The 27,837-nt window shown below is 37.4% G+C and overlaps 2 pseudogenes; both read right to left on the bottom strand.

The window, feature by feature from the left end:
• The window catches only part of LOC136406692 (ABC-type organic anion transporter ABCA8-like), a 328,883-nt pseudogene that overhangs the window by 114,319 nt on the left and 186,727 nt on the right, over positions 1-27,837 (bottom strand).
• The window catches only part of LOC136406693 (ABC-type organic anion transporter ABCA8-like), a 99,971-nt pseudogene that overhangs the window by 4,987 nt on the left and 67,147 nt on the right, over positions 1-27,837 (bottom strand).

The raw sequence follows: 27,837 nt of genomic DNA on the forward strand, positions 1-27,837 counted from the left end.
TAATACTGAATGACAACAGTAATTAAATAATAAAATACTAAAGTAAAATCATGATATTCAAAAAATATATATAAAATGGAGCAATAATATTGCCTATAATTTGTTTGCATGCATACTCTTGTATAGCACTGGAAACAGCCATAGTGTAAATGTTCATGAATCAGCAAGAAGTAATCTTTCAGAAGCAGAACTATTATAAAGCTCTTAAGAAAAGGCTGCTTTTAGACTAGGCTGGAATCGTAGAGAAATGGAGGAACCGACCCAGTGATTCCTCTAGCAGGGAAGAAGCAGATGGCTTATCATCTTTCTCTCCTGGAGAGAAGAAAAGAGTATTTAACTAAAAAGAATGAGGTTCTTTTCATCTCTGGGCTCCATCACTAGTGATTTGGCATTATGTAACTAATCTGAGCCTCTATTGTCATTCATTACTGATAATAATAAAAATGCTAAGAGACACCATCAGGGCGGTTTGACTGACTCTTGGTACTGGAGGTTACACAGGTGATCTCATTTAGTAGAAATGGCTTCACCTTCTCGAAAGGACATGAAACAAACTGGGTCTGTGCACATGTCCATGCCTGGGTTGTCCCCTCATAAGAATCAGCCTCCAAAATCAGCCCTTTGTTCTCTTATTTTTGTCCTGTGGTGTCTCCTGGTTTGGACCTTTCTCTAGTAAACTATTCATAATTTTCATGAAATTATAAATAAATGAATGAGAACATTAAGTTTTTCTTTCTCATCACCATACCAGAACATAGAAGAAAGATCAAGATGAAACAGAACACCACTCATGCTTACCTTTCCTGCCGAGCAGCCTGGGGGAAAAGCCTCAGGATCTCACTGTGAAGGGGCTCCATCTGACTGGGAATCTTCACCTTCATCTCCAGCAGGTAATCCTTGCCAAATTTGCTCTTCAGTTGCTGCATGGTTCCGATACATCTGGAAGGAGAAGGATGAGGATGAAGTCAATTAAGGAAAGGGAGAGAAGAAACTACTACTGGTGATTTTAAGGTTCTGGAGACCAGGGCAGGGCCAGGGCCAGGATGAGAGGAGCAGCCAAGCCCATCTGGTCCTCATGGTGATAATCTGCACAGGGAAGTGTCCTTTGTTCAGGGCATAACTGGGGGTCAAGTGTGGTCACGCACCTTAGCCTTCCAGACACCATGATGGCTACACGGTCACACACAGCCTCAGCCTCAGCCATGTAATGGGTGATCAGGAGGGCACCCCTCTCAGTTTTTCTAATGGTGGCCTGGATCGCCTGCCTAAGGTTAGGTCAAGGGAAGTGTTAAATAGTGGGAATGCAAGGTCATAGGAAAAATAAATTTGAAGATGTTTCCCTCAGCACATATGAAACTATTATGGGAGTGTATTCAGATCAAACAGAGAAAAGATTTTTGGATGGGTAACAGGCATGCAAATAACCAAATGGTTGGTCAGAGTACATGATAGAACACAGCTTGGGCTGCATGTAAACAATGATATTGTGTAAAAGGTTGTTTGAAAAAAAATGTGGGTTAACCTCAGGAGATGATGTCAGAGTAATGGTGGCACGAGAGATACTCCTGATCTCTTCTGTTGTAATTTCAGTAAATTGAACAACTATAGCACAGTGAAACAACCCCAGCTGGGTTCACTGGCACTCCTGAAATGTTCATGTATGGAGTGGGCTAAAATTGTTTTTTTGTTAGAATTCTTAACAATACCAATATTAAATGACATCAAGGAAGAAGAAATTGAATACCATGGTTACACAAGACAGAGATATGGTTCAGAAAAAAAAAATTTCTCCAGAAAAATTTCTCAATCACATGGAAATCTTGGAGTTAAATGACAGAGAATTAAAAATCGAAGTTCTGAAAATACTCAGCAATATGTGAGAAAACATCAATAGGCAACTTAACAAGCTCACCAAGGCAATTAAAAGTTTAAAAACAGAGATGAAGAACTCAATACATAAACTGAAAACTGAGGTAGCAAGTTTACCTAGTTGATCAAGCCAGATAGAGAAAACAATCAGTGATATCAAAGACAGGTGACTAGAGATTCTACACAGAGAATAGGAGAGTTACACGTTTTAAAAAAAAGAGAGATCTCTACAATAATTTTCTGACTCCATCAGAAAGAACGATAAAAAATAATGGGTATTTCAAACAAATAATTGATGAGAATTTCCCAAGTTTATGGAAAGAGTCAGAGCCTCAAATACAAAAAGCAAACAGAATGCCAAGGTACTTCAACCAAAACACACCTACTCCAAGGCAAATCGTAATAATGCTGTTCAAAATCAATGACCAAAAAATGGATCCTTGAGGTAGCTAGGGAAAAGAAGAACATAACATATAAAGGAAAGCCCATTTGGTTATCATCAGACTCCACAGCAGAAACTCTACAAGCCAGAAGAGAGTTGATCCAAACATTCAAAGTACTGAAAGAAAAAAAATTACCAACAAAAATACTATATCTATCAAGTTATTCATCAGATATGGAGAAATAAAAACTTATGCAGACATACAGAAGTTGAAGAAATTTATCACCAGAAAACCCTCACTGCAGGACATACAAAAGGGGTTTATTCAACCAGACACAGTAACAAAACAAATGAAAACTACAAGTAAAAGCTTCAACACAGTAACAAAACAAATCAAAACTACAAGTAAAAACTTCAACAAGGTCACAATAAAAACAAGGTTGATCTGTGACAACAATAGCCTAAAAGGGAAGAAGATAATTATCTGCAGTAGCAAAGGAGGATGGCATGCAGAAACACTCATAAGACAAAAAAGACTTGTATTTATAAACATTTTCTCTTAATAAATTGATGCCCACAAGCCAAAAAATGTCACTACTGAAATACAAAGCTTAAAAAAAATAAGAAACAGGGGGCAAAGTATAGAATACTACCATACAAAAACAACTGACAGAAACAAAAAAAGAAAAACCAAACAAGATACAGAGCTACCAGAAAACAAAACATAAAATGACTATATGAAATCCTCAAGTATTAGTGATTAACTTAAATGTAAGTGGACCAAAATCATCAATTAAAGAGGCACAGAGTAGCAAATTGGATCAAAAAAGCAAAATCCAACCATGTGTTGCCTTCAAGAAACACATCTAAAATACAAGGACAAAAATAGACTCAAAGTGAAAGGTTGTAAAATGATTCTCCATGCAAATAATATCCAAAGAAAATCAGAGGTAGCCATACTCATATCTAACAATGCTGATTTCAAGACAATAAACAGAACCAGAAAAAAAGATGGACATTTTATTCCCGACCGGGCTGTGGTGCCATAAATAAAGTGTTGGACTAGGATGTGGAGGACCCAGTTTCAGAACACTGAAGTTGCCAGCTTGAGCATGGGCTCATCTGGCTTGAGCTCATGCTCATTTGGCTTGAGTATGGGCTCTCCAGCTTTTGCAAGGTATTGCTGACTTGAGTGTGGAATCATAGACATAATCTCATGGTCACTGGCTTGAGGCCAAGGTCACTGGCTTGAGGAAGGCATCACTTGCTCTACGTAGTCCCCCCCCAATCAAGGCACAGATGAGAAAGAAATCAATAAAGAACTAAAGTGCCAAAGACTTGATGCTTCTCATCTCTCTGCCTTCCTGTCTGTTTGTCCCTATCTGTCCTCTCTGTCTCTCTGTTAAAAAATAAAAGACATTTCATGATAAAGGGTACATTGTATTTAGAAGATATACCATGTCTTAATATATATGCACTGAACCAGAAAGCACCAAAATATACAAGACATCTACTCACTGATCTATGAATAGAAGCAAACAAAAACACAACCATACTTGGAAATCTCTACACACCATTAGTGGCTTTAGATAGATCATCGAAACAGAAAATCAATAAAGAAATATTATCTTTAAATGACACACTATACCTAATGAACATAATAGATATTACAGGACACTTAATCTCAGAACATAAGATTATACATTCTTCTCCAGTGAGCTTGGGGCATTCTCAAGGATAAACCATATGTTGGGTCACAAAACTAACATCAACAGATTAAGGAAGATTGAAATTAGACCAAGCATATTTTCTGACCATAAGACTTTAAATTTAGAATTCAACTGTAGAAAGGAAGTAAAGAAACTCACAAAAATGTGGAAATTAAAAAAAAAACATACTTCTAAAAAATGACAGAGTCAAAGAAGAAATAAAAGCAGAGTTCAAAAGATATGTACAGAGAATTACTAAGATGGTGACAAAGTAGGTGGACATTCAAATGGCCACTTCTCAGGACCAAAATAAATTATAACTTAAGAACAATCATCTTGGAAAATCCAACTTTAAACTAAACTAAGAAGAGTCTATAACAAAAGATCACCATAGAAGTCACACTGAGACTCGTAGGAAGGGTGAAGACGTGGAAAGGGCTGTCCTTCTCTGGAACAGAAAGAGTAGACACAAACAGCAATAATTGCAGTAGTTGCAGAATGTTAGCCTACAGCAGGTTACAAACAAGAGCTAACACCAACCCAAGGAGAACTAGAGTCAACACTACTGGTAGTGGTTGGCAGACAGCACCAACTTTAGACTCAACTACCTATACAAGCAGCACACCCAAAGGTGGAGTTTAGCAGGCATCAGACACTGTGGAGAATATATATGCCCAAAAAGACAGATATTGCACAGTGTGTAATACACATGATAAAGGTTGACCCTTAGGGTCAGCCAACCTGAAGGGATAACCATACCCATGAAAGCACCAAGTGCATCTAATACTCAGATACAACAAGAGGGAAAGTAGTACTGCAAGAAGCATTCCTAGAATAAGGAAAACAAGTGGCCTAAAGGACAATACCACCGAGTCCCTCTTCTTCATAAAGACCCTACAAAAATTTCAAAGTCAGATAGTGCTACCTAATACACAAAGTGGGCAGACAGAGAAATGTGATGAAAATGAATCAACAAGAATATCCCCCAAAAAATAACTGATTGAGATGGAAGTAACCAAACTACCAGATGCAGAGTTTAAAGCAATGATTTTTAGGATGCTCAAGGATCTTAGAGCAACAATGGATGGACATAATGAGCACCTAAATAAAGACAGCAAGCATCAAGAAGGACATTGAAATAATAAAAAAGAACCGGATGGAAATGACAAGTACAATATAAGAAATGAAGACTGCACTAGAAGGAATTAACAGCAGGCTGAATGAAGTAGATGATCAAATCAGCAATTTAGAGGATATTATAAACAAAAGCATGAAATCAGAGCATCAAAAAGAAAAGAGAATCAAAAAGTCTGAGGAAACTCTAAGAGAGCTCTGTGACAACATGAAGAGAAACAACACCTGTATCATGGGGGTTCCTGAAGAAGAGAACGAACAAGTGATAGTGAACCTGTTTGAAAAAATCATAACTGAAAACTTCCCTAAATTGATGAAGAATAAAGTCACACAAGTTCAAGAAACACAGAGAGTTCCATTAAAGAGTAACCCAGGGAGGCCTACACCAAGACACATCATAATTAAAGTGACGAAGGTAAGAGACAAAAAAAAGAATTTTAAAAGCTGCAAGAGAAAAGCAGTTAAATATCTATAAAGGAGCCCCCATAATGGTGAAATCCAACCTCTCAACAAAAACACTTGAGGCCAGAAGGGATTGGCAATAAATATTCAATGTGATGCAAAGAAAGAACCTACAACGAAGACATCTTTTTCCAGCAAGGGTATTGTTTAAAATTAAAAAAGAAATAAAAAGCTTCTTAGACAAAAACAAAACAAAACAAAACAAAACGAAAAAACACTTCAAGGAATTCATTAAAAGCAAACCAGTACTGTGAGAAATGTTAAGCAGCTTGCTGTAAAAAGAGCAAAAAAAAAAAATCAAGAAAAAGAAGAGAGTAGATTTAAATAATAAAATGGTAATAAATAACTACATATCAATAATACTCTTAAATGTAAATGGTTTAAATGCTCCAATCAAGAGACATAGCATAGCTGTGTGAATAAGAAAACAGTACCTGTACATATGCTGTCTACATGTGACGGATATCAGACAAAAAAGCACACAAAGATTGAGAGTGAAGAAATGAAAAAGAGTATTTCACACTAATGGAATGAAAGAAAAGCTGGGGTAGCAATACTTATATCTGACAAAATAGACTTTAAAACAAAGCTCATACTAAGAAATAAAGAAGGTCACTACATAAAGTAAAGGGAGTAATCCAACAGGAGGATATAACCATTTTAAATATCTATGTGCCTAATAAAGGAGCACCTAAATACATAAAGCAGATTTTGGTGAATAATTGGTGAGATTAACAGCAGTAGTATAATAGTAGGGGATTTCAATACCCCACTAACATCAATGGATAGATCCTCCAGATAGAAAGTTAACAAAGAAACAGTGGCCTTAAATGACACACTAGATCAACTGGATTTAAGAAAATTCTTCAGAACCTTTCAGCACAAAGCAGTAGAATACACATTCTTTTCCATTGCTAATGGTACATTCTCTGGGATCGATCACATGTGAGGACACAAAATGATTCTTAATAAATTTTAGAAGATTGAAATCATGTCAAGCATCTTCTCTGGTCACAGTGGCATGAAACTAGAAATCAATTACAATAGAAAAACTGGAAAACATTCAATCACTTGGAGGCTAAATAGCATGTTATTAAATAACAAATGGGTTAACAATGAGATCAAGGAAGAAATAAAATATTTCCTTAAAATGAATGAAAATAAACATAAAAGAACTCAAAATTTATAGGACACAGCAAAAGCAGTAATAAGAGGCAAGTTCATAACATTACAGGCATACCATAAAAGCAAAAAAAGAAAGAGCTCAAATAAACAACCTAACCCTGCATCTAAAAGAACTAGAAAAAGAACAATAAATAAAGCCCAGAAGAAGTAGAAGGAAGGAAATAATAAAGATCGAGTGAAAATTAATGACTTAGAGGCTAAAAAAAAACATACAGAAGATCAATGAATCCAGGAGCTGGTTCTTTGAAAAGGCAAACAAGATTGAGGAACCTTTAATCAGACTCATCAAGAAAAAAAAGAGAGAGGACTCAAATAAATAAAATTAGAAATGAAAGTGGAGCCTGACCTGTGGTGGCACAGTGGATAAAGCGTCAACCTGGAAATGCTGAGGTTGCCGGTTCAAAACCCTGGGCTTGCCTGGTCAAGGCACATATGGGAGTTGATGCTTCCAGCTCCTCCCCCCTTCTCTCTCTCTGTCTCTCCCTCTCCTCTCTAAAATGATAAATAAATAAGTAAATTTTTAAAAAAAGAAATGAAAGTGGAGAAGTAACAACTGACACCACTGAAATACAAAGGATTGTAAAAAAAAAAAAAATACTATGAAGATCTGTATTCCAAAAAATAGGACAAACAAGGTGAAATAGATAAATTCCTAGAAACATATAAACTTCCAAAACTGAATCTGGAGGAATCAGAAAACTTAAACAGACCAATTATATGAAATTAATTCAGTTATAAAAAAACTCCCAACAAATAAAAGTCTTGCACCAGATGGCTTTACAGAAAAATTTTACCAAATATTTAAAGAACTTTCACCTATCCTTTTCAAGGTATTTCAAATAACTCAATAAAGGGAAAAACTTCAAAGCTACGTTAATGAGGCAAGCATTGTCCTAATTTCAAAACCAGGTAAAGACAGTAGAAAGAAAGAAAATATAGGCCAATACCTCTAGTGAACTTAGATGCCAAAATTCTCAACAAAGTATTAGCAAATTGAATCCAGTAATACATGAAAAAAATAATACATCATGATCAAGTGAGATTTTTTCTGGGGAGGCAAGGCTGGTACAATATTTGCAAATCAATCAATGTGGTCCATCACATAAAAAAGGGAGGGATAAAAATCACACAATAATATCAATAGATGCAGGAAAACATTTGTTAAAATTCAGCACCCATTTATGATAAAAAAAAAAAAAACTCTCAGCAAAATGGGAATACAGGGAATATACCTCAACATTGATAATGGTCATCTGTGACAAATCCAAGGCAAACATCATACTCAATGGACAAAAACTAATAGCAATCCCCTTAAGATCAGGAACAAGGCAAGAATGCCCCCTTTCTCCACTCTTATTCAACATAGTTCTGGAAGTCCTAGCTACAGCAATCATACAAGAAGAAGAAATAAAAGCCATCCAAATTTGGAAAGATGAAGTAAAATTATCATTATTTGCTGATGACATGCTAGTGTGCATAGAAAAGCCTAAAGTCTCAGTACAAAAACTACTGCACTTGATAAATAAATTCAGCAAGGTGGCAGGATATTAAATTAATACTCAGAAATCAGTGGCATTTTTATACATTAACAATAAACTGTCAGAAAGAGAAATTAAAGAAACAATCCCCTTAACTATTGCGACAAAAAAATTAAGGACCTAAGAGTAAATTTAACCAAGGAGGTAAAAGACTTGTACTTGGAAAATCATAAAACATTGATAAAAGAAATCAAGAAAGGTACAAATAAGTGGAAGCATATACTGTGTTCATGGATAGAAACAATAAACATTATTAAAATGTCTATATTATCCAAAGCAATCCATAAATTTAATTCCTATTAAAATACCAATGGCATACTTCAGAGATACAGAACAAATATTCTAAAAATGTATATGAAACCAAAAAAGAACATGAATAGCCTCAGCAATTTTGAAAGTGAAGAATAAAGTGGAAGGTATCACACTTCCTGATATCAAGTTATTCTACAAGGCCATTGTACTCAAAACAGCTTGGTACTGGCTTAAGAACAGTCATAAAGATCAAGGGAACAGAACACAGAACCTAGAAATAAACCTATGCCTTTATGTCCAGTTGATATTTGACGTTGTGGACCGTAAATGGCAAAAAGCCTTTGCAGATTTGAGGCTTAGCAAAGGCTAAGTTCTCCCCCCTCTATTTCCATATTTGGCTATTATGCTGAGTATTTGCACCCACTTCACTTGCTTGCTTAAGTTACTGGAAGCAATTTACATGCCTTTCCTCTTAGTCTTTGTTCAGATGTTGGTTGATTTCACTTATGCATGGTAGGGAAATTCCTGTTTATGCCTTGGGAGAGTTCCTGTTTTTGCCTCAGATGTGTAACTTTGTATCAAGGACTTCCTTGATTTGAATATGACTATATAATAAAGAAAACTGGGGCTATTGGGCACTCAGATATTCCCATCACCATTTGAAGGATCCTCCGGTCCCATCCTTTTTTCTTAATAAGTTTATTTCCTAAATTCTGTGCCGTTCTTAGGAGCTGCACTGGTCCATGGCAATTTGACAGTGGATGTAAGAGCATACATGGAGTAAAGACGGTCTCTTTAATCAATGGTGTTGGGAAATTGGATAAGTGCATGCAAAAATATGAAACTAGACCACCAACTTACACCATTCACAAAAATAAACTCAAAATGGATAAAAGAGTTAAATGTAAGTTGTGAAACCATAAACATCATGGAAGAAAAGATAGGCAGTTAACTCTCCAATATCTCTCATAGCAATATTTTTGCTGATTTATCTCCATGGGCAAGTGAAATAAAAGGCAAGATGAAAAATGAAACTATATCAAACTAAAAAGCTTTTACACAGCAAAAGACACCATGAAGAAAATAGACAACCCACACAATGTGAGAACATGTTTGCCAACACATCTGATATGGGGTTAATAAACAAAATGTATAAAGAACTTCTAAATTTCAACAGAAGGAAGGTAAAGAGTCCAATCACAAAGTGGGCAAATGGGCAAAAGAAATGAATAGACACTTCTTCAGAGAGGACATACAGATGGCCAATAGGCAGATGAAAAAATGTTCAACATTACTAATCATTAGAGCAATGCCAATTAAAACCACAATGGGATATTACCTCACACCAGTCAGAATGGCACTCATTAACAAAACAACACTTAAGTGCTGGTGAGGTTGTGGAGAAAAGAAAACCCTCCTGCATTGCTGGTGGGAATGCAGACTGGTGCAGCCACTGTGGAAAAACAGTATGAAGATTCCTCAAAAAATTACAAATAGAACTGCCTTTTGACCTAGCCATCCTGCTTCTAGGAATATATCCCAGGAACACCACATCAATGATTCAAAACAAGTAATGCACCCCCATGTTTTTGGCAGCGTTTTTTATAATAGCTAATATCTGGAAACAGCCCAAGTGTATGTCAGTGGACAAGTGGATTAAAAAGCAGTGGTACATATACATAATGGAATACTATGTGGCCATGAAAAAGAAGTAAATCTTACCTTTTGCCACAACATGGATGGACCTGGAAACTATTATGTTAAGTAAAATAAGCCAGGAAGAGAAAGAAAAATATCATATGACTTCACTCATTTGAGAAATCCAATGAACAAAGTGAACTGAGGAACAAAATAGAGGTGAAGGCAGGGTCACAGACACCAGAGGGATTGCAGGCAGAGGGAAGAGGAATGAGGTGATGGGATCAGAGAAGATAAAGGGATTAGTGAAATTAAATACATATGTAACACAGAGATATAGATAATAGGTCAGCAAATCCCAGACGGAAGGACAGAGGGTGTTAGGGGGAGGGGGGAAAAAGTGGTATAAAAAGAGATACAGGGGTAGGGGTTGAGGGAGTTATATTCAGTGGGACACTTGAACCAATGTAAACACAATAAATTAAAATTAATAAAAATTATTTTAAAAGTTATGTATGATACAAGCTAAAGTGAAAGCACAACATATTAAAACTCTGGGAAGCAGTAAAAGCAGTAATGAGGGAAGTTTATATTACCACAGGCCTCTCTCAAAAATCATGAGAGATCACAAGTAAATAACCTAACATCATCCCATCTGAAAGAACTAGGAAAAAAAGAACAAAGGTAACCCAAAGTCAGCAGAAGAAAGAAAATAGTAAAAATTAGAACAGAACTAAATGAAATAGAGAAAAATATATATAAAAAAATTTGCAGTGATGTCAGAGAAATGGTGCCTGAGGGTTGCTCCCAAGACCTCTCCCTGAAATTTCAACAAATTCAGCAACTAGGGACAGAATAACAATGACATGAGCATCTGAAATACACATACATCAAACAAAGGTATGATTGGGTGAAAAGGTGGCTGAATATATAATCCACTCTGAAGGAAATAAGACAGAGAACAAAGTATTTTGCTTTCCTTAGTGACATGAGCAAGGGCTGCTTTCACTTGGAACTGAGAGGAAGGGATGGCTGGCAGCATGGAAAAAGCTGGGATAAAGCAGAGATCTTCAAGCCAAGGAGAGAGTGTGCCCGCGGCTCAGCCCAAGTGGAGCTAATGCCAGTGGCAGACCCTGGCAGAGGTGGGCAAGCAGTTTCCTTGTTTACTCCCGATCTCCGAGTTGTCAAGTGCAGGCAGTGTGTGAATGGATCTGCCTGGCGCTTTGGGCATGGGCGCCTGCGTTTCCGCACAGAGGGGCTGGGTTGAAAACTGTCAGCAGTGGCCCTCTGCCTGGGCTGTGACCAGAGTCTCTGTATAATCCTGGTGCCTGGAACAGCAACATGCAGAAATTGTGCAGAGAGCTGGTTTCCCTATGGGTGTGGCACTTCCACCAGCCATACAGGTGAACAAAGCACATTCCTGGGGAAGAGAACTGTGAAAGTGGTGGGGGGAAGAGCATGCAGATAGCCTCTGGAGAGCAGACCCACGAAGTGCTGAAGGGAGCCTAATACACAGTCTGCTTATTGCCTAGTGGATTTATGCCGACGGCTCTGGCTGACAAAGCCTTCTTTCCCAGGCCTGCAACTTAAGCGGACCCGGAGGAGGGACTTAATTTTTCTCAGGGCCTCTTGCTCTGCAGGCAGTGGCTGGGGCAACTTCCAGCCAGCCAATACAGGTTAAAAAGTACAGTCTCACAGAAAAGAACTCAGAGAACACTGTGGAAGTTGGGTGAGTTGGGATGTAGGCTTCCCAACAAGGGCGAAGCCTTTGGAGAGCTGACCTGGGAGCGCTGAGGTAAATTTAACTAGAACCATAAATCAGCTCACTTCCCTGCCTGCTTGAGATGGTGGCTCTGGTTGACAAAGCTTTCATACACAGAGCTGTGCTTTAAACAAACCTAGAGGAGGGACTTGGCAGGTTTTAGGACCTCTTGCTCTACAGGCAGTGACTGGGGCATCTTCCAGCCAGTCAATACAGGTTACAAAGTGCAAAAAGGCTGGGGAGAGTAGACTCACGCAGCTATGAGGCATACTAGACATGCCTGGAGGCTCATAGAAAGACACCTGAAAATCAATTGGCTTCCAGCCCTCCCTGATTATGCTGGAGGCTCTAGCTGACAAAACCTTACCCAAAACCTTGCTTTGAGCAGGGATAGAGGGGGGATTTGGCAGCTCTTAGAGCCTCTTGCTCTCCAGGCAGTGGCTGGGTGACTTCACAGCTGGATCCCCAGGTTGCTGGTTCTGGGAGAGATTTAGGAAGAGGCTCAGGGAAAACGGACTCTCCCATTGTCAGAGCCTGCAAACGCTGACAAGCTCTGCCTACCAACGAGACTGAGGCCTAATTTATGTCATCACCATAAGCGACACATAAACTGCAAATCTCTGCCTAAGAGTGCCACAGGAGTAGAAACTGGGGTACAGCGCCACTGACCAAAAAGAGAGAGAAGAAAGAAAGAGAAAGAAGATAATCTCTCAAAACCAGAAAAAAATCTACAGTCTTTATAACTTTTTCCAATTTTTTTCTTGTATTTTTATCTTTTTTTTTCTTCCACCTTGGTCATTTTACCCTCTTTTCATTTTATTCTTTTCTTTTCATTTTGAATTTTATTACCCGTAGGTGTTACATTTTTCTTTTTTTTTCTCTGAGTGTTACAATCCAAAAAACTTAATGATTTCTTGCTCTCTCTTTCTTTTTGTTTTCTTTTCTCTTTCACTTTTTCTCTCATTCAAATCTCACCCACAACCAAATTATTTTATTCTGAATTCAAATTTTTTATTTGAGGCATTTTGTGTGCTTTTTACTTTACTTTTTATATCTTTAGTATTTCCCTCAACTCTGGCTCTCCATTTTATGTAGTTTTTGTTCCACTTAATAAAATAGAATTTTCATTATTCACTGTATTTTTTTCATTTTTCTCTTTTTCTTCTCTTCTCTTACACTATTTCTCTCATTCAACCATTATTTACAAACAAATTTTATTTTATTCTTGATCCAAATTTCTTACTTGTGACATTTTGTGGGTTCTTGCCTTGTTGTTTGACTCTTTGTCACTTTCCCCCAACTTAGGCCCTCCATTTTACGTATTTTTGTTCCACTTAGCACAATAGAATTTTCATTTTTCACTGCTTTTTCCCAAAGTTATTTTCCTTTTTTTTATCCACTCTTATTAGTGTTATTAACAATACCACTTTTAAATGCCACTAAGAAAAAAGAAATAGAATATCATAGATACAAAAGACAGAGATGTAGTCAGATAGATGAGGGAAAATCTACAGAAAAAAGTTTCAATAGCTTGGAAACCTTGGAGTCAAATGACAGAGAATTTAAAATTGAAGTCCTAAAAATACTCAAGGATATACAAGAAAGCACAAAAAGGCAACTTAGCGAGCTCAAAAAACAATTCAATGAACAGAAAGAATATGTCACCAAGGAAATTGAAATTATGAAAAAGAATCAAACACAGATGAAAAACTCAATACATGAACTAAAAAACGAGGTAACAAGCTTAGCTAGTAGAACAGGCCAGAGAGAGGAGAGAATTAGTGGCATAGAAGACAGGCAACCAGAGGCACTACAGAGATAAGAGGAGAGAGACTTACAAATTAAAAAAAAAGAGAGAAACCCTTACAAGAATCTTCTGATTCCATCAGAAAAATCAACATAAGAATAATGGTATATCAGAAGGAGAAGAGAAAGAAAATGGAATGGAGAACATATTCAAACAAATTATAGACGAGAACATTCGAAGCCTGTGGAAAAAACTAAAGCCTCGAATTTAAGAAGCAAATAGAACACCAAGTTATCTTAACCCTAAAAAACCTACTCCAAAGCACATCATAATAAAATTGGCACAAACCAGCGACAAAGAAAAAATTCTCAAGGCAGCCAGGGAAAAGAAAAATAAAACATATAAAGAAAGGCCCATTAGATTATGATCAGATTTCTCAGCAGAAACACTACGAGATAGAAGAAAGTGGACCCCACTATTAAAAGTTCTGAAAGAGTGGAAATTCCAGCCAAGAATACTATACCCATCAAAGCTATCCTTCAAATACAAAGAAGAAATAAAAACATTCACAGATACAGAAGAGATGAGGCAATTTATCACCAGAAAACTCGCACTTCAGAAAATACTAAAGGACGTTTTCCAACCAGATACAAAGAACAAAACAAAACAAAACTACAAGTAAAGCTCCATCAAGATTGCAATAAAAACAAGATTAATCTGTGACAACAAACACAAAAAAGGGGACAGGACAAAGATTAACAGTAGCAAAAGAGAATGGAGTGAAGAAGCACTGATGAGATAATGTACTACATTGAACATGATATGTATCCTTTCCATTATTTTATGTTAACCACCCCTAAAGAAACCAACACAGAAGCACATGGCTTGAAAAAAGAAGTAACAGAAGAAAGAAGTATGGATTACAACCAAACAAAAACAAATGATAGAAAAAACAAAAGAAAAGAACCAAAAAAGATACAAAATGATCACAAAGCAATATATATATAAAATGGCAATAGGAAACCCTCAAGTGTCAATCATTTCACTAAATGTAAATGAATTGAACACACCAATAAAAAGACGCAGAATAGCAGAATGGATTAAAAAAGAAAATCCAGCTGTATACTACCTATAAGAAACATATTTAAGCTACAAGGATAAAACCAAATTCAAAGTGAAAGGTTGGAAAACAATACTCCAAGCAAATAACATCGGGAAAAAAGCAAATGTAGCAATATTCATATCTAACAATGCTGACTACAAGATGGCAAAGGTAATCAGAGAAAGAAAGGTCATTTCGTAATGATAAAGGGGAAATTGAATCAAGAAGACATAACACTTCTTAATATATATGCATCAAACCAAGGAGCACCAAGTATACAAGACTGCTACTGACTGACCTAAAAACAAAAACTGACAAAAATACAATCATACTTGGACACCTCAATACACTGCTGATGGCTCTAGATCATTTATCCAAAAAGAAAATCAATAAGAAATATTGGTTTTAAATGAAACACTAGAACAATTGGATATGATAGACATTTACAGGACATTTCATCCCAAAGTGACAGAGTATACATTTTTCTCTAGTGTACATGAAACATTCTAAGGAATCAACCATATTTTGAGCCACAAAAATAACATCAACAAATTCAGAAAGATTGAAATTATACCAAGCATATTTTCTGATCATAAAGCCTTGAAACTAGAATTCAACTGCAATAAAGAGGTAAACAAACCCACAAAAATGTGGAAACTAAACAACATACTTCTAAAAATGAGTAAGTCAAAGAAGAAATTAGCGCAGAGATCAAAAGATACATACAGACAAAGGAAAATAACAATACAACATATCAGAATCTCTGATTTGCAGTGAAAGCAGTTGTAAGAGTGAAGTTCATATCACCCCAGGCCTATATGAACAAACATGAGAGAGCCCAAGTAAACCACTTAACTTCACATCTTAAGGAACTAGAAAAAGAAGAACAAAGACAACCCAAAACCAGCAGGAGAAAGGAAATAATAAAAATCAGAGCAGAAATAAACAAAATAGAGAACAGAAAAAGTATAGGAAAAAATTAATAATACAAGGAACTAGTTTTTGAAAAGATCAATAAAATTGACAAACCCTTGGTAAGGCTAAGGAAAAAAAGAGCAAGGGATCATATAAACAACATACAAAATGAAAGAGAGAAATCACCAAGATATCATAGATATACAAAGAATTATTGTAGAATACTATGAAAAACTATATGCCACCAAATTTAACAATTTAGAAGAAATGAATAAATTTCCAGAACAATAAAATCTTCCTAGACTGAGTCATGAAAAAGCAGAAAGCCTAAACAGACCCATAAACAGGGAGGAAATAGAAACAACTATAGAAAACCTCCCCAAAAATAAAAGTCCAGAGCCAGACAGCTATACTAGTAAATTTTTTCAAACATTCAAAGAAGACTTGGTTCCTATTCTACTCAGTCTTCCAAAACATTGAAAAAGAAGCAATACTGCCAAACACATTTTATGAGGCCAACATTACCCTCACACCAAAACCTGGCAAGGACAACACAGAAAAATAAAACTACAGACCTATATCTCTAATGAATACAGATGCTAAAATACTAAACAAAATACTAGCAAATCAAACACAACAACACATTAAAAAATAATTCATTGTGATCTAGTAGGATTCATCCCAGAATCACAAGGATGGTTCAACATACATAAAACAGTTAACGTAATACACCATATCAACAAAACAAGGAACAAAAACCATATGATCTTATCAATAGATACAGAAAAGGCATTTGATAAAATACAACATCATTTTATGTTTAAAATACTCAACAAAATGGGTATAGAAGGAAAATACATCAACATAATAAAGGCCATTTATGATAAACTATCAGCTAATATAATATTAAATGGCATAAAACTGAGGACTTTCCCCCTAAAATTAGAAACAAGACAAGGTTGTCAACTCTCTCCACTATTATTCAATGTAGTGCTGGAAGTTCTAGCCAGAGCAATCAGACAAGAGAAAGAAATAAAAGGCATTTATATAGGGAAAGAAGAAATAAAGGTTTCACTTTTTGCAGATGATAGGATCCTATACATCGAAAACCTCAAAGACTCCACAAAAGGACTACTAGAAAAAATAAACCAATACAGTAAGGTAGCAGGATACAAAAGTAATAAGCAAAAGTCCATTGCCTTCCTATATGCCAACAATGAAACATCAGAAAACAAGCTCAAAAAATAATCCCCTTCATGGTTGCAAGAAAAAAAAATACCTAGGAATAAACATAACAAAGAATGTAAAGGACTTATATAATGAAAACTACAAAGCATTGTTAAGGGAAATCAAAAAAGATATATTGAAATGGAAAAATATTCCTTGTTCTTGGATAGGAAGAATAAATATAGTCAAAGTGATTATATTACCCAGAGCGATATACAAATTTAATGCAATTCTCATCAAAATTCCAATGTCATTTTTAAAGAAATGGAACAAAAGGTCATCAGATTTATATGGAAGTATAAAAAATCCTGAATAGCCAAAGCAATCCTAAGGAAAAAGAATGAAGCTGGGGGCATTACAATACCCGACTTCCAATTATATTATAGAGCCACCATATTCAAAACAGCATGGTATTGGCAGAAAAATAGACACTTAGACTAATGCAACAGAATAGAAAGCCCAGAAATAAAACCACATGTATATGGTCAAATAATTTTTGATAAAGGGGCCAACAACACACAATGGAGAAAAGAAAGCCTCTTCAACAAATGGTGCTGGGAAAACTGGAAAACCACATGCAAAAGAATGAAACTCGACTACAGTTTTCCCCTTGTACTAAAATTAATTCAAAATGGATCAAAGACCTAAAAATAAGACCTGAAACAATAAGTTACATAGAAGAAAACAAAGGTACTAAACTCATGGACCTTGGTTATAAAGAGCATTTTATGAACTTGATTCCAAAGGCAAGGGAAGTGAAGGCAAAGATAAATGAATGGGACCACATCAGACTAAGAAGTTTTTGCGCAGCAAGAGAAAGTGACAACAAGATAAACAGACAGCCAACTAAATGTGATTTGATATTTTCAAACAGCACTGAAAAGGGCCTAATATCCCAAATATGCAAAACTCAACAACAAACAAGCAAACAATCCAACAAAAAAATGGGAAGAGGACATGAACAGACACTTCTCCCAGGAAGAAATACAGATGTCCAACAGATATACGAAAAGATACTCATCTTCATTAGCTATTAGAGAAATTCAAACCAAAATTACAATAAGATACTACCACACACCTGTTAGATTAGCTATTATCAACAAGACAGGTAATAATAAGTGTTGAAGAGGCTGTGGAGAAAAAGGAACCCTCATTCACTGTCAGTGGGAATGTAAAGTAGTACAACCATTATGGAAGAAAGTATTGTGAAAGTATTGTGGTTCCTCAAAAAATTAAAAATAGAACTACCATATGACCCAGCAATTCCTCTACTGGATATATACCCCCAAAACTCAAACACACTGGTATGTAAAGCCACATGCAGCCCCATGTTCATCGCAGCATTGTTCATGGTGACCAAGAAATGGAAACAACAAAAAAGCCCTTCAATAGAAGACTGGATAAAGAAGATGTGATACCTATTATACTATGGAATACTACTCAGCCATAAGAAATGATGATATATTGCCATTTACAACAACATGTATTGCCCTTAAGAACATTATACAGATTGAAATAGAAGGAGCTTAGAACTCTATGATTTCATGCATAGGTGAGATATAAAACTGAGACTCATGGACATAGATAAAAATGAAGTGGTTACCAGGGGAAGAGAAATGTGGGGGAGAATGTGGGGGGAAGGGAAAATGAGGGACAAATATATGGTGACAAAATGATTTGACTTTGGGTGATAGTTATATGGTTATACAGCATAATCAATGTCACTCTGTTAAATTTAATTATCTAAATAAAAATTTTAAAAATGTGAAATTTCAAGAGTATTTATGAGAAGGCAGTAGGAAAAAGATAGAAAAAAAGAACTTGTTTAAAAGCATGATGATAATGACATATACCCTAAAGTACACAATGACAACTTTTAGAATATTTCTAAAATAATTAAAGAATATATTCTGGAGATGGATTTCTTTTTCTTTAGAATTATGCATCAGGTGATGTTGCAGAAAGAGTTAGAACTTAATATAGCTTGATCTGATGGACGGTAAAAATGGGCCATGCATAGCAGGACAATCTATGATGAGAATGACATTCTTAGAGTATTCGTTTGTTAGAGTATCTTTTTCTCCTCCATAAACTTGTTTGTGGTGTGCTATCAGTTTTTTCTGTAACATTGCATTCCCTGATTAATGTCGATGTCTTTCATTTCATAAATAAAACAGTTTCACTTTGGGTTACTAGTAACATCTCCTCACCACATCTGCTGCTGTCCTTCGGGGTCCATGCCCGTGGACGGCTCGTCCAGCAGCACCACCGACGGGTTTCCCAGGATGCTCAGAGCAAAGCACAGCTGGAACAAGAGGAACAGTGCGTCTGGCACAGCCTGTGGTCTGTGCAGAGTAACAGTGAGCCCCTCCCCTACCTTTCTCTTTATTCCCTCGGATAAAGCCTTCACAGGACGCTTCTGCTGGTCCTGCAGATTGAGCACATCCACCAACCTGAAGAAAACACAATGGAGCCTTACAGACTTCTGACAAGGAGCAAGAAGGGGGCAGAATGGGGCACGGGGCCACGCAGGACAAGGATGGAGAGCAGAACCAGAAATGTGGTTCTGAAAATAGATGAAGGGCTATGTTAAAAATGACTGGTTTGATTCTCTCCCATCACCCAAAATCAGTTTTTCCTTTTAAAAGGTTTTAAGGGTATTTCATGATATCCAAATAGCTGTTCTATGATAGTTTATGCTTAAATTCGATTACTTGTGAAAAAATTTATCAACGAACACTTTTTCTTTCCATACCTGATACAAGAAAATAACACCTTGAAATCGGGGAAACCAGCTCCTTATTGCATATCTACCCAATGTGGTCTGGGTCAGTGCTGACATTCTCCTGTGAAGTCCTGAGTTTCCCGTGAAGCTTGTCACTCCCAACTGTATCCCTGGACTACATGGGTAGAGCAGATGGGTCCCCCATGTACCGTGAGATGGCGACAGTGGCGTCTGCTTTCCTCAGCCCTTTCACGGCAGCGAACACCTCCAGGTGCTCCCTCACCGTCAGGCTGGGCCACAGCACGTTATCCTGAGGGCAGTAACCCAGGAACTCTGGGGGAGCCATGTCGCTTCTGCCTTTTAGTAGCACCTGCAGAGAAAAGTTCACTCTCAGGCCCTAGGACAGGCATTGTTCCTCTGTGTGTCCATGACGTCTTTGTCCTTAGAAACCTAGAAAAACTGGAGAAATTCTCAGGCTTCCTTGAATTTTATCATCTGCAACCATTGGGCATTGGAGGAAGGTTGTCAGAGTGTCAATGTGTGAAAACAAACAAATATTCAAGGTTAGTGACTTGAGTAGGGTGATTGGAGAAAGCCTGTCTTCCGAGGAACCTTTCAGCAGAAGGATGAGTGGGCACCTGCTGTGGGAAAGGTTAACAATTTAGGTCACAGCAAAGCCTGTGGAGGGATGATGCTCAATGTGTTCTTGGACTCCAGACAAAGGTAGGGGCCCCGGAGCACAGTGGCCCAGGAAAGCAGAGAGAGCTGTGACATCAGGGACATGGAAACCAGCTCCTGACCTGCAAAGGGAGGTTCCCTTCCTCCCAGAGTGCAGTGAGAAGTCTTGGAAGTATTTTAGCAAGACAATGACATTGCTTATAAACTAGCTGATCTGATCAAAGCTGATTTCATCACATGCAAATAGTTGTTGGCTTCATAAATATAATCTCAGAAAAACTTTAAAATATTTCATTTTAATATAGCAACAAACTTCTTTAATCATGCTTTAGGACAAATAAAATATTGACTTAGGGTCCAGGTGGTGATTGAATGGAATGTGGTATCAACTGAATTAAGGAGTCTAGGTAGGGTCGGCTGAGCCACCACTGTCACCTAGAAGCCCTCTTTATGAACACCTGCACTCACCTCGGCTTCAGATGACTGTGAATACGTTTTCTCCTTCCTCATTAGTGGGAAATCTGTCAGTCGTGTGCCTGGTGGTGTTTTTGAGGGTTTGACCACCAACCCCTTCCCATGGTGCAGTTCCACAGACCTCTGCCTTATATTTCGTTCTCCACTCCCCTGGGCATACTTTCCAAAGAAGTTCTTAAGGTTATATATCTTCTGCCATAGACTTTGGGGGAAAAGTTTTCTCATGTTGTCTCTGATAAATTGAGCTCATTTTCTGTTTGCCAGGCCTCCATATGCAGTTGAATTGTATGTATAATTCTGTTGACTTCATATCCCTGTTGCTCAACTTCAAGACATGTCTTTAAACCACTCCCCCAAAATAGTGTTAGTATGAGAATGTGTTCCAGTTGCTAAGCGCTTTTTGAAGGACGATGAATATGATTAGTTAATTAAGTGATATATATATATATATATATATATATATATATATATATATATATATATATATATATATTTCCCCCCCCCAAAGTGAGAAGCATGGAGACTGAGAGACAGACTCCTGCATGTGCCTGATGGGATCCACATGGCATGCCCACCAGAGGGCAATGTTCTACCCATCTGGGGCGTTGCTTCACTGCAATTTGAGCCATTCTAGAGCCTGAAGCAGAGGATAGGGAGCCATTTTTGGCGCCCAGGTGAACTTTGCTCAAATAATCCTTGGCTGCCGGAGGGGAGGAGAGAAATAGAGAGGAACAAGAGGCGGAAGGGTAGAGAAACAGATGTATGCTTCTCCTGTGTGCCCTGGCCAGGGACTGAACCCAGGATTTCCAAATGCCAGGTTAACATTCTACCGCTGAGCCAACAGACCAGGACGATTAAGTGCTTTTTAAAAGAAAAATTTATTAATATTGGGAGGACAATGCTCATTAATAGTGCAAATCTGTGTGTTTTATGGTACTATAAATAGGATTTGTTTGAATTCTGATCTGATATTGATTGCTGATCTGATAGAAGACATTCCATTAAATGCCTAAAAGTCATGAGTAGTTATCCCCTTAAGGATTAATTTTGGTGTGTTTTTTTGTGACAATTTATGATGGATTATTCTGCCACATTAATTACTTACTTCATCTAATCAAGAAATGAGACTTTTCTTTGTATATTTTAGCATCTTGTAAAATTTATTTGAGTACCACTAGGTAACATATTTTCCACATAATTCACCTACCTGTCCAGAAGTTGGTTCTGTGTCTCCAGTTATCATCTTAATGGATGTACTTTTACCAGCTCCATTGTGTCCTAGTAATCCTAAAACCTCACCTGAAAAAAAAGGTTACACTTAATAAAAATTGACTTCAATAGTAAAATTAAGAATAAAATGTAGTCTGAAGTTTTACTGCGTGTCAAGTATTTTATGTGCTTTGTATGTAGTATCTCATTACATTGCCACAGCTCCCTGAGAAGTTGTTATCATAATCTTTGCATACATATTTGTGGACAATAGGTCTTAGCGATGAAGTTAGTTGCCCAGAGTCACAGTGATGAGATGTAACAAAGCCATTCTTGGAAGCTAGATGTGTCAGACTCCTTCTCCTGTGATTTTAAGAACTATGAAATAATGTCACAAAATGAAATCATCTAACATCTGCTGTTCTTGCCTTCAGAATGTGCTGGAACATCACATTAGTTTTTTGTGAAGAATAATGAACATTAGGAAATCAATCATGTTCATTAGATAGAAATGTCATGGTGTCAGTGGTTCATTTCAAAGAGCACTTAGGGTTTCCATGTATATGTTACTAGGCCCGTATCCACAGACATGAGTTCATTAATTTCTTTAGAAATGGACCATGTAAAAGAAACTGTCAAGGTCACCCCGTTGATGGGTCTGTGTGTGAACCTAGAGTTAATAAACAGAATGATCATCATCAAGAACCATAAAGCTGTAAGAAGGTTCCTGAGCCATCAGGAGAAGAGCCCCCATGTCCTACCTTTTCTAACACAGAAAGAAACATTTCTGGTGGCAATTTTCTTCTTTGTCTTAGAGAAGCAGTGTTTCCTCTTCCCTTTGTACTCCTTGCGTAGACAGCTGGCAATGACAACCAGTCTCTGGAAGTGAGAAGTAAATTACATCAGACCTTAATACCCTCCATTGACCTTGAGAAAGCCCTATTCTCCTGCTGTGCTGGCCCCTCACTGCATAAGCCATGCATCAAAGGAGAATTTCTACTAGGTGAGATGTTTATTGGCCATTCTCACATCTTAGCAATGTTTTTAGGAGAGAAGAGACTGTCATTTCTCTTTCCTATGAAGTCAGTTACTTAGAAATACATTATTTTATGCACAGAGTCTATCTATCAGAACAGAAGCAAAGAGACTTGGAGAAGCACCAGATCACCCTCAAAAGGGAAATATAGATGGTGTGGCCTAGACTCTGCCCTGAATTTTGTAGAGTGAACTTTCTTCAAGAAGCAGTAATCAACGTCACCATTGCTGTTTCTAAAATTCAGAAATTCATTCTTGGCTTTTGTAATTTCGATTTCATTTCGGTTTTTGTTTTTGTTCTAAGAAAGACAAAGCAAGTTAACATGGCCTTGATCTGCTCAGTTAGATGTCAACATAATGACTACCCACTGAAATGAAGTTATGATCCTTATATGTATAAATTAGAGACACTCAGAATCATTTGAGGATTGGACTATAGGCAGTCACTGTAACTGGCCAACGTCTGTGTTACTTGCTAAAATAAACTACTTTCCATCAAAGGTTGTGGAAAAGGTATTTGCCATTCTTCCCCGTTCCATCTGAACATCTTCATCCTCCCCTTCTGGCTCTTCGGGATTTTGGCACACTTTGCTGCTTCTTGGAGAAATTCTGGAGACAAAACCATCCATTAATAATTGATTTAGGGTTTTCATTCTTGTATCAAGAACAGTGCTTTCCCTAAATCTTGTACTTGAGTATATTGAGTAATTAAATCATCATAATCTAACTTCAATATAGTGGGCCCTCCCTGCTTCACAACACCCTTGTTCTGTCTATGGTAATACTATATTTAATGACCAGTGCTTCTATTACATCTTTTATTCATCTCTTCTATAAAACATTATTTAAAAAATATATCAATAGGTAACATAGCACCTATTAGTAGAGTAAAAATCTAAATACCAGGTTACTGAAACAATTTTTCTGGGCATCCTAGCTTTGACATCAATAATCTGGCATTATAATATTTTCATAGGGAAACTAGGTCAGAATATTTGAAATCAAGATGGCCTCCACCCAAAATACAAGCAAGATTCTTAATCTCCTATTAAGAATGGACATTCCTTTGGAATATGTCAGATATTCTTCTCCATTCTAACTCTGTTCCTTTTATTCAGAATATAATCTCATTCTATTCTTGCCTAATCTCCCATTGTGATCTTAGAAGTGTTATTAAAAGTCTTCTTTTCTCTTGGAAGTTTTTTACACAATAATATGTAATAATTAAAGATGAAATGAGATGGTGTGGAAGACACAGAGGGAATTAGGTGCTTATGGTTGCATCCTTGAATTATGTAAAAAAACTCTCAGCTTTTTAATTCCATTAATAATTGAACCAGTCTATGGTACAGCAGTTGGTCTTCTCACAACCACAGGAAAGGGGCAGTTATTGCTGTCTTTGACTTATTGATTATTGTATTCTTTCTTTCTAGACTGACAGAGTTCCTTCAACTGTAAATGTATTCAAATGAACTGCTACTTAAAGTGAACTAGCTGCATGTAACTTTCCCCATTGTTCCACTGCACACAGAGTTAGAGTTTTTAATATTTAATGTTACAGGTCTGTTTGCTGCACCATTTATAATCTTGGATTTAGATATGTAGAGCTCTACTATTTGTGTAGACACGTGGTTACTACCATGGGCTTTTTTTTTTTTTTTTTTGTATTTTTTCTGAAGCTGGAAACGGGGAGAGACAGTCAGACAGACTCCCGCATACGCCCGACCGGGATCCACCCGGCACGCCCACCAGGGGCGGCACTCTGCCCACCAGGGGGTGATGCTCTGCCCCTCCGGGGCGTCGCCCTGCCGAGACCAGAGCCACTCTAGCGCTTGGGGCAGAGGCCAAGGAGCCATTCCCAGCGCCTGGGCCATCTTTTGCTCCAATGGAGCCTTTGGCTGCGGGAGGGGAAGAGAGAGACAGAGAGGAAGGAGGGGGTGGGGGGTGGAGAAGCAAATGGGCGCTTCTCCTATGTGCCCTGGCCGGGAATCGAACCCGGCTCCCCCGCACGCCAGGCCGATGCTCTACCGCTGAGCCAACCGGCCAGGGCTACCATGGGCTTTTATAGCACTTGGCACTTCTTAGTAAATGGATTAATTAGTGACTGAAAAATATGTTATAATATCGATCACCAAATTGAAAGAATTCAATTTAATATTTCCCAACCGAAAGAAGGGATCCTTTCTCCTTGATTTCTTTTCAAATTTCCATTCCAGACATCGAAGAATAAAAAGGAGGATGATAACATGAAGGAAAGGCTAGAAATAAAGAGGGATATGGACAATTAGAAACACTAAACAAAAAAAAATTATTTCACATCACAAATGAATTAGAAATGATTGGACTTTTACAAAGATATGTCTGGTCAAATCATTACCAGTTTTCATAATCAATTTGTCAAATTGTTACACTATCAAGTTCACTTTCCATTTTATTTACATAAGCACGGGAAAAAATATAATTATGTTGTACCATTACCTTAAGTCATTTCCTCTAATAGTTTTTAAAAATTGAAAAGCATATTAGTATATTATTTGGTTAGCTGATCTTTATAAAAAATGTTTTTCCATTTATACAAATATTTTATCTCTATAGACTACAGATCCTGTATATTGACCTTAATAAAAAGTTTCACATGTGCACAGAAATTACAATGGTTTGGATTGGTAGAGCACATGATAAAATTTTAAAAGAGTGTGTTCTTACAATTAGGATTGTCAGAAAGGCCTCTGCACTTGATCCTCCATTAGAACGCCAAAGAATCTGCAGAAAGAAAGAAAATGGCTAAACAGAGAAGTTTTTGTTTTGTGTATTTTAACCACATAAATATGAATTGGCTCATTGAACATGCCTACTGGCATGTCCCCTGATATCACCGAGAATATTGGCAAAGTGTCCATTCCTAACTGTATAGCAACGGGCTGTCTTCCTTCCTTCCGTGGTGTATGAGCCATTGTGCTTGTACTAGAAGCAATAAGGTTTAGCAGTTATTCATCACCTGGTGAAAGAGTATTGGGGTCTGAGCCACCTTCCTCAAACACTGAGAGAGGCAGGATTTATCCTTATCACACACCCTCTGGTGTCCATTGTTCCTTAATATGGCTCCTTTCTTTTCTCTGCCCATGGATACCTCTTCACTCATACATGGTATCTGCCTTCCATTTGTAGAATTATTGTATCAGTCAGCTAGGGAAAAAGATTTTCACTCCCATTGAGAGCTCTAGAATCCTGAAATCTCTAAGAATTGGAGCATTTTATTTGCTTCCTTCTAGAGTGAGAGCTGAGCATGCTCAGGAGCAGATAAAGCCCGGATTGAGCAGAAAGGCTGCTCTCATTATCAGCACCGCACCCATTATCCTTCCTTCATACCCATCAGTTAGGGCCACGTTGTTTATTACAGTTCAGCTGGGATATAGTGTTCTATCAGGGGCAACCTAGCTAGAATTCATGAGGTAGACATGCATATTTAACATGTTATAGAGTCCCAATGCTAAACAAAGCATTCACTATTGGTCATGATTTATAGACACTGAACCTGATGGTGGTATTACTTACATGAGAAGAGAATAACAAAGCGCCAAGAAAAGTGCTGTGTGGTATCAAAAAGAAGACAGTATAAGCTATATCAGATTGCCTATTCGAAAAAAGTAGAACCACAAAGAAGATGGTGATCTACAAAAAAATACAAATATTGCTGTTAACCTCTCTGAACTTCAATATATGCTTGAAATTAAGATGGCCCACCTCAGAGATATTGCTAATTTCCACTCCAACCACAAAATCAAGCTGTGAAAATTACACTGGTTTCAGGTGTGCAATTCTATATTGCATCATCTCCATATTGCATTGTGTGTTCAACACCCAATGTTAAGTGTCCTTCCATCATCATTCATCTTCAGTACGTTTAATATACTTCTTAAAAAATTAGGGGATATTTTATACCTTCATGTTCATTTTGAAATATCTTCTAATTTTTTTTTTTTTTTTTTCTGAAGCTGGAAACAGGGAGAGACAGTCAGACAGACTCCCGCATGCGCCGGACCGGGATCCACCCGGCACGCCCACCAGGGGCGACGCTCTGCCCACCAGGGGGCGATGCTCTGCCCATCCTGGGCATCGCCATGTTGCGACCAGAGCCACTCTAGCGCCTGGGGCAGAGGCCACAGAGCCATCCCCAGCGCCCGGGGCCATCTTTGCTCCAATGGAGCCTTGGCTGCGGGAGGGGATGAGAGAGACAGAGAGGAAAGCGCGGCGGAGGGGTGGAGAAGCAAATGGGCGCTTCTCCTGTGTGCCCTGGCTGGGAATCGAACCCGGGTCCTCCACATGCTAGGCCGACGTATCTTCTAATTTTTGTGAGCAGTATAAATTACCTATTTAAATTTTTTAAAAGAAATAAGCTGAAATCAGCAGAGCTCCATTAACATTTTCACTTGGTGACTTAGCCACATTTTTTTGGCTTGGATAATTATGAATGAGACATCACTAGATAAATCTAGGGTTTAATATAGAGAGCATTTTAATTATTGAAATGGAAAAAGGTTGTATATGTTGGTTTTGGAGGTAAAATTCAGAATAGCAGATAAGCAATAATCATAGGTAAAAATTAAAATGGATTACTAATAGGAATAAAGCAACAATCAAAGGAGACCTTGTTAACTAAACCAAAGGAGAAGTATAAGCATTTAATAAACTGGAGTGGATTAGGGAAGTACTAAAATGCAAATTCAGGGATAAGAGAAAGTTACAAGTACATCTGACACTCTCTTTGAAACTATTGTAATGCCTTCCTAAAAG

The sequence above is a fragment of the Saccopteryx leptura genome, chromosome 5 (assembly GCF_036850995.1).
Source record: "Saccopteryx leptura isolate mSacLep1 chromosome 5, mSacLep1_pri_phased_curated, whole genome shotgun sequence".
NCBI lineage: Eukaryota > Metazoa > Chordata > Mammalia > Chiroptera > Emballonuridae > Saccopteryx > Saccopteryx leptura.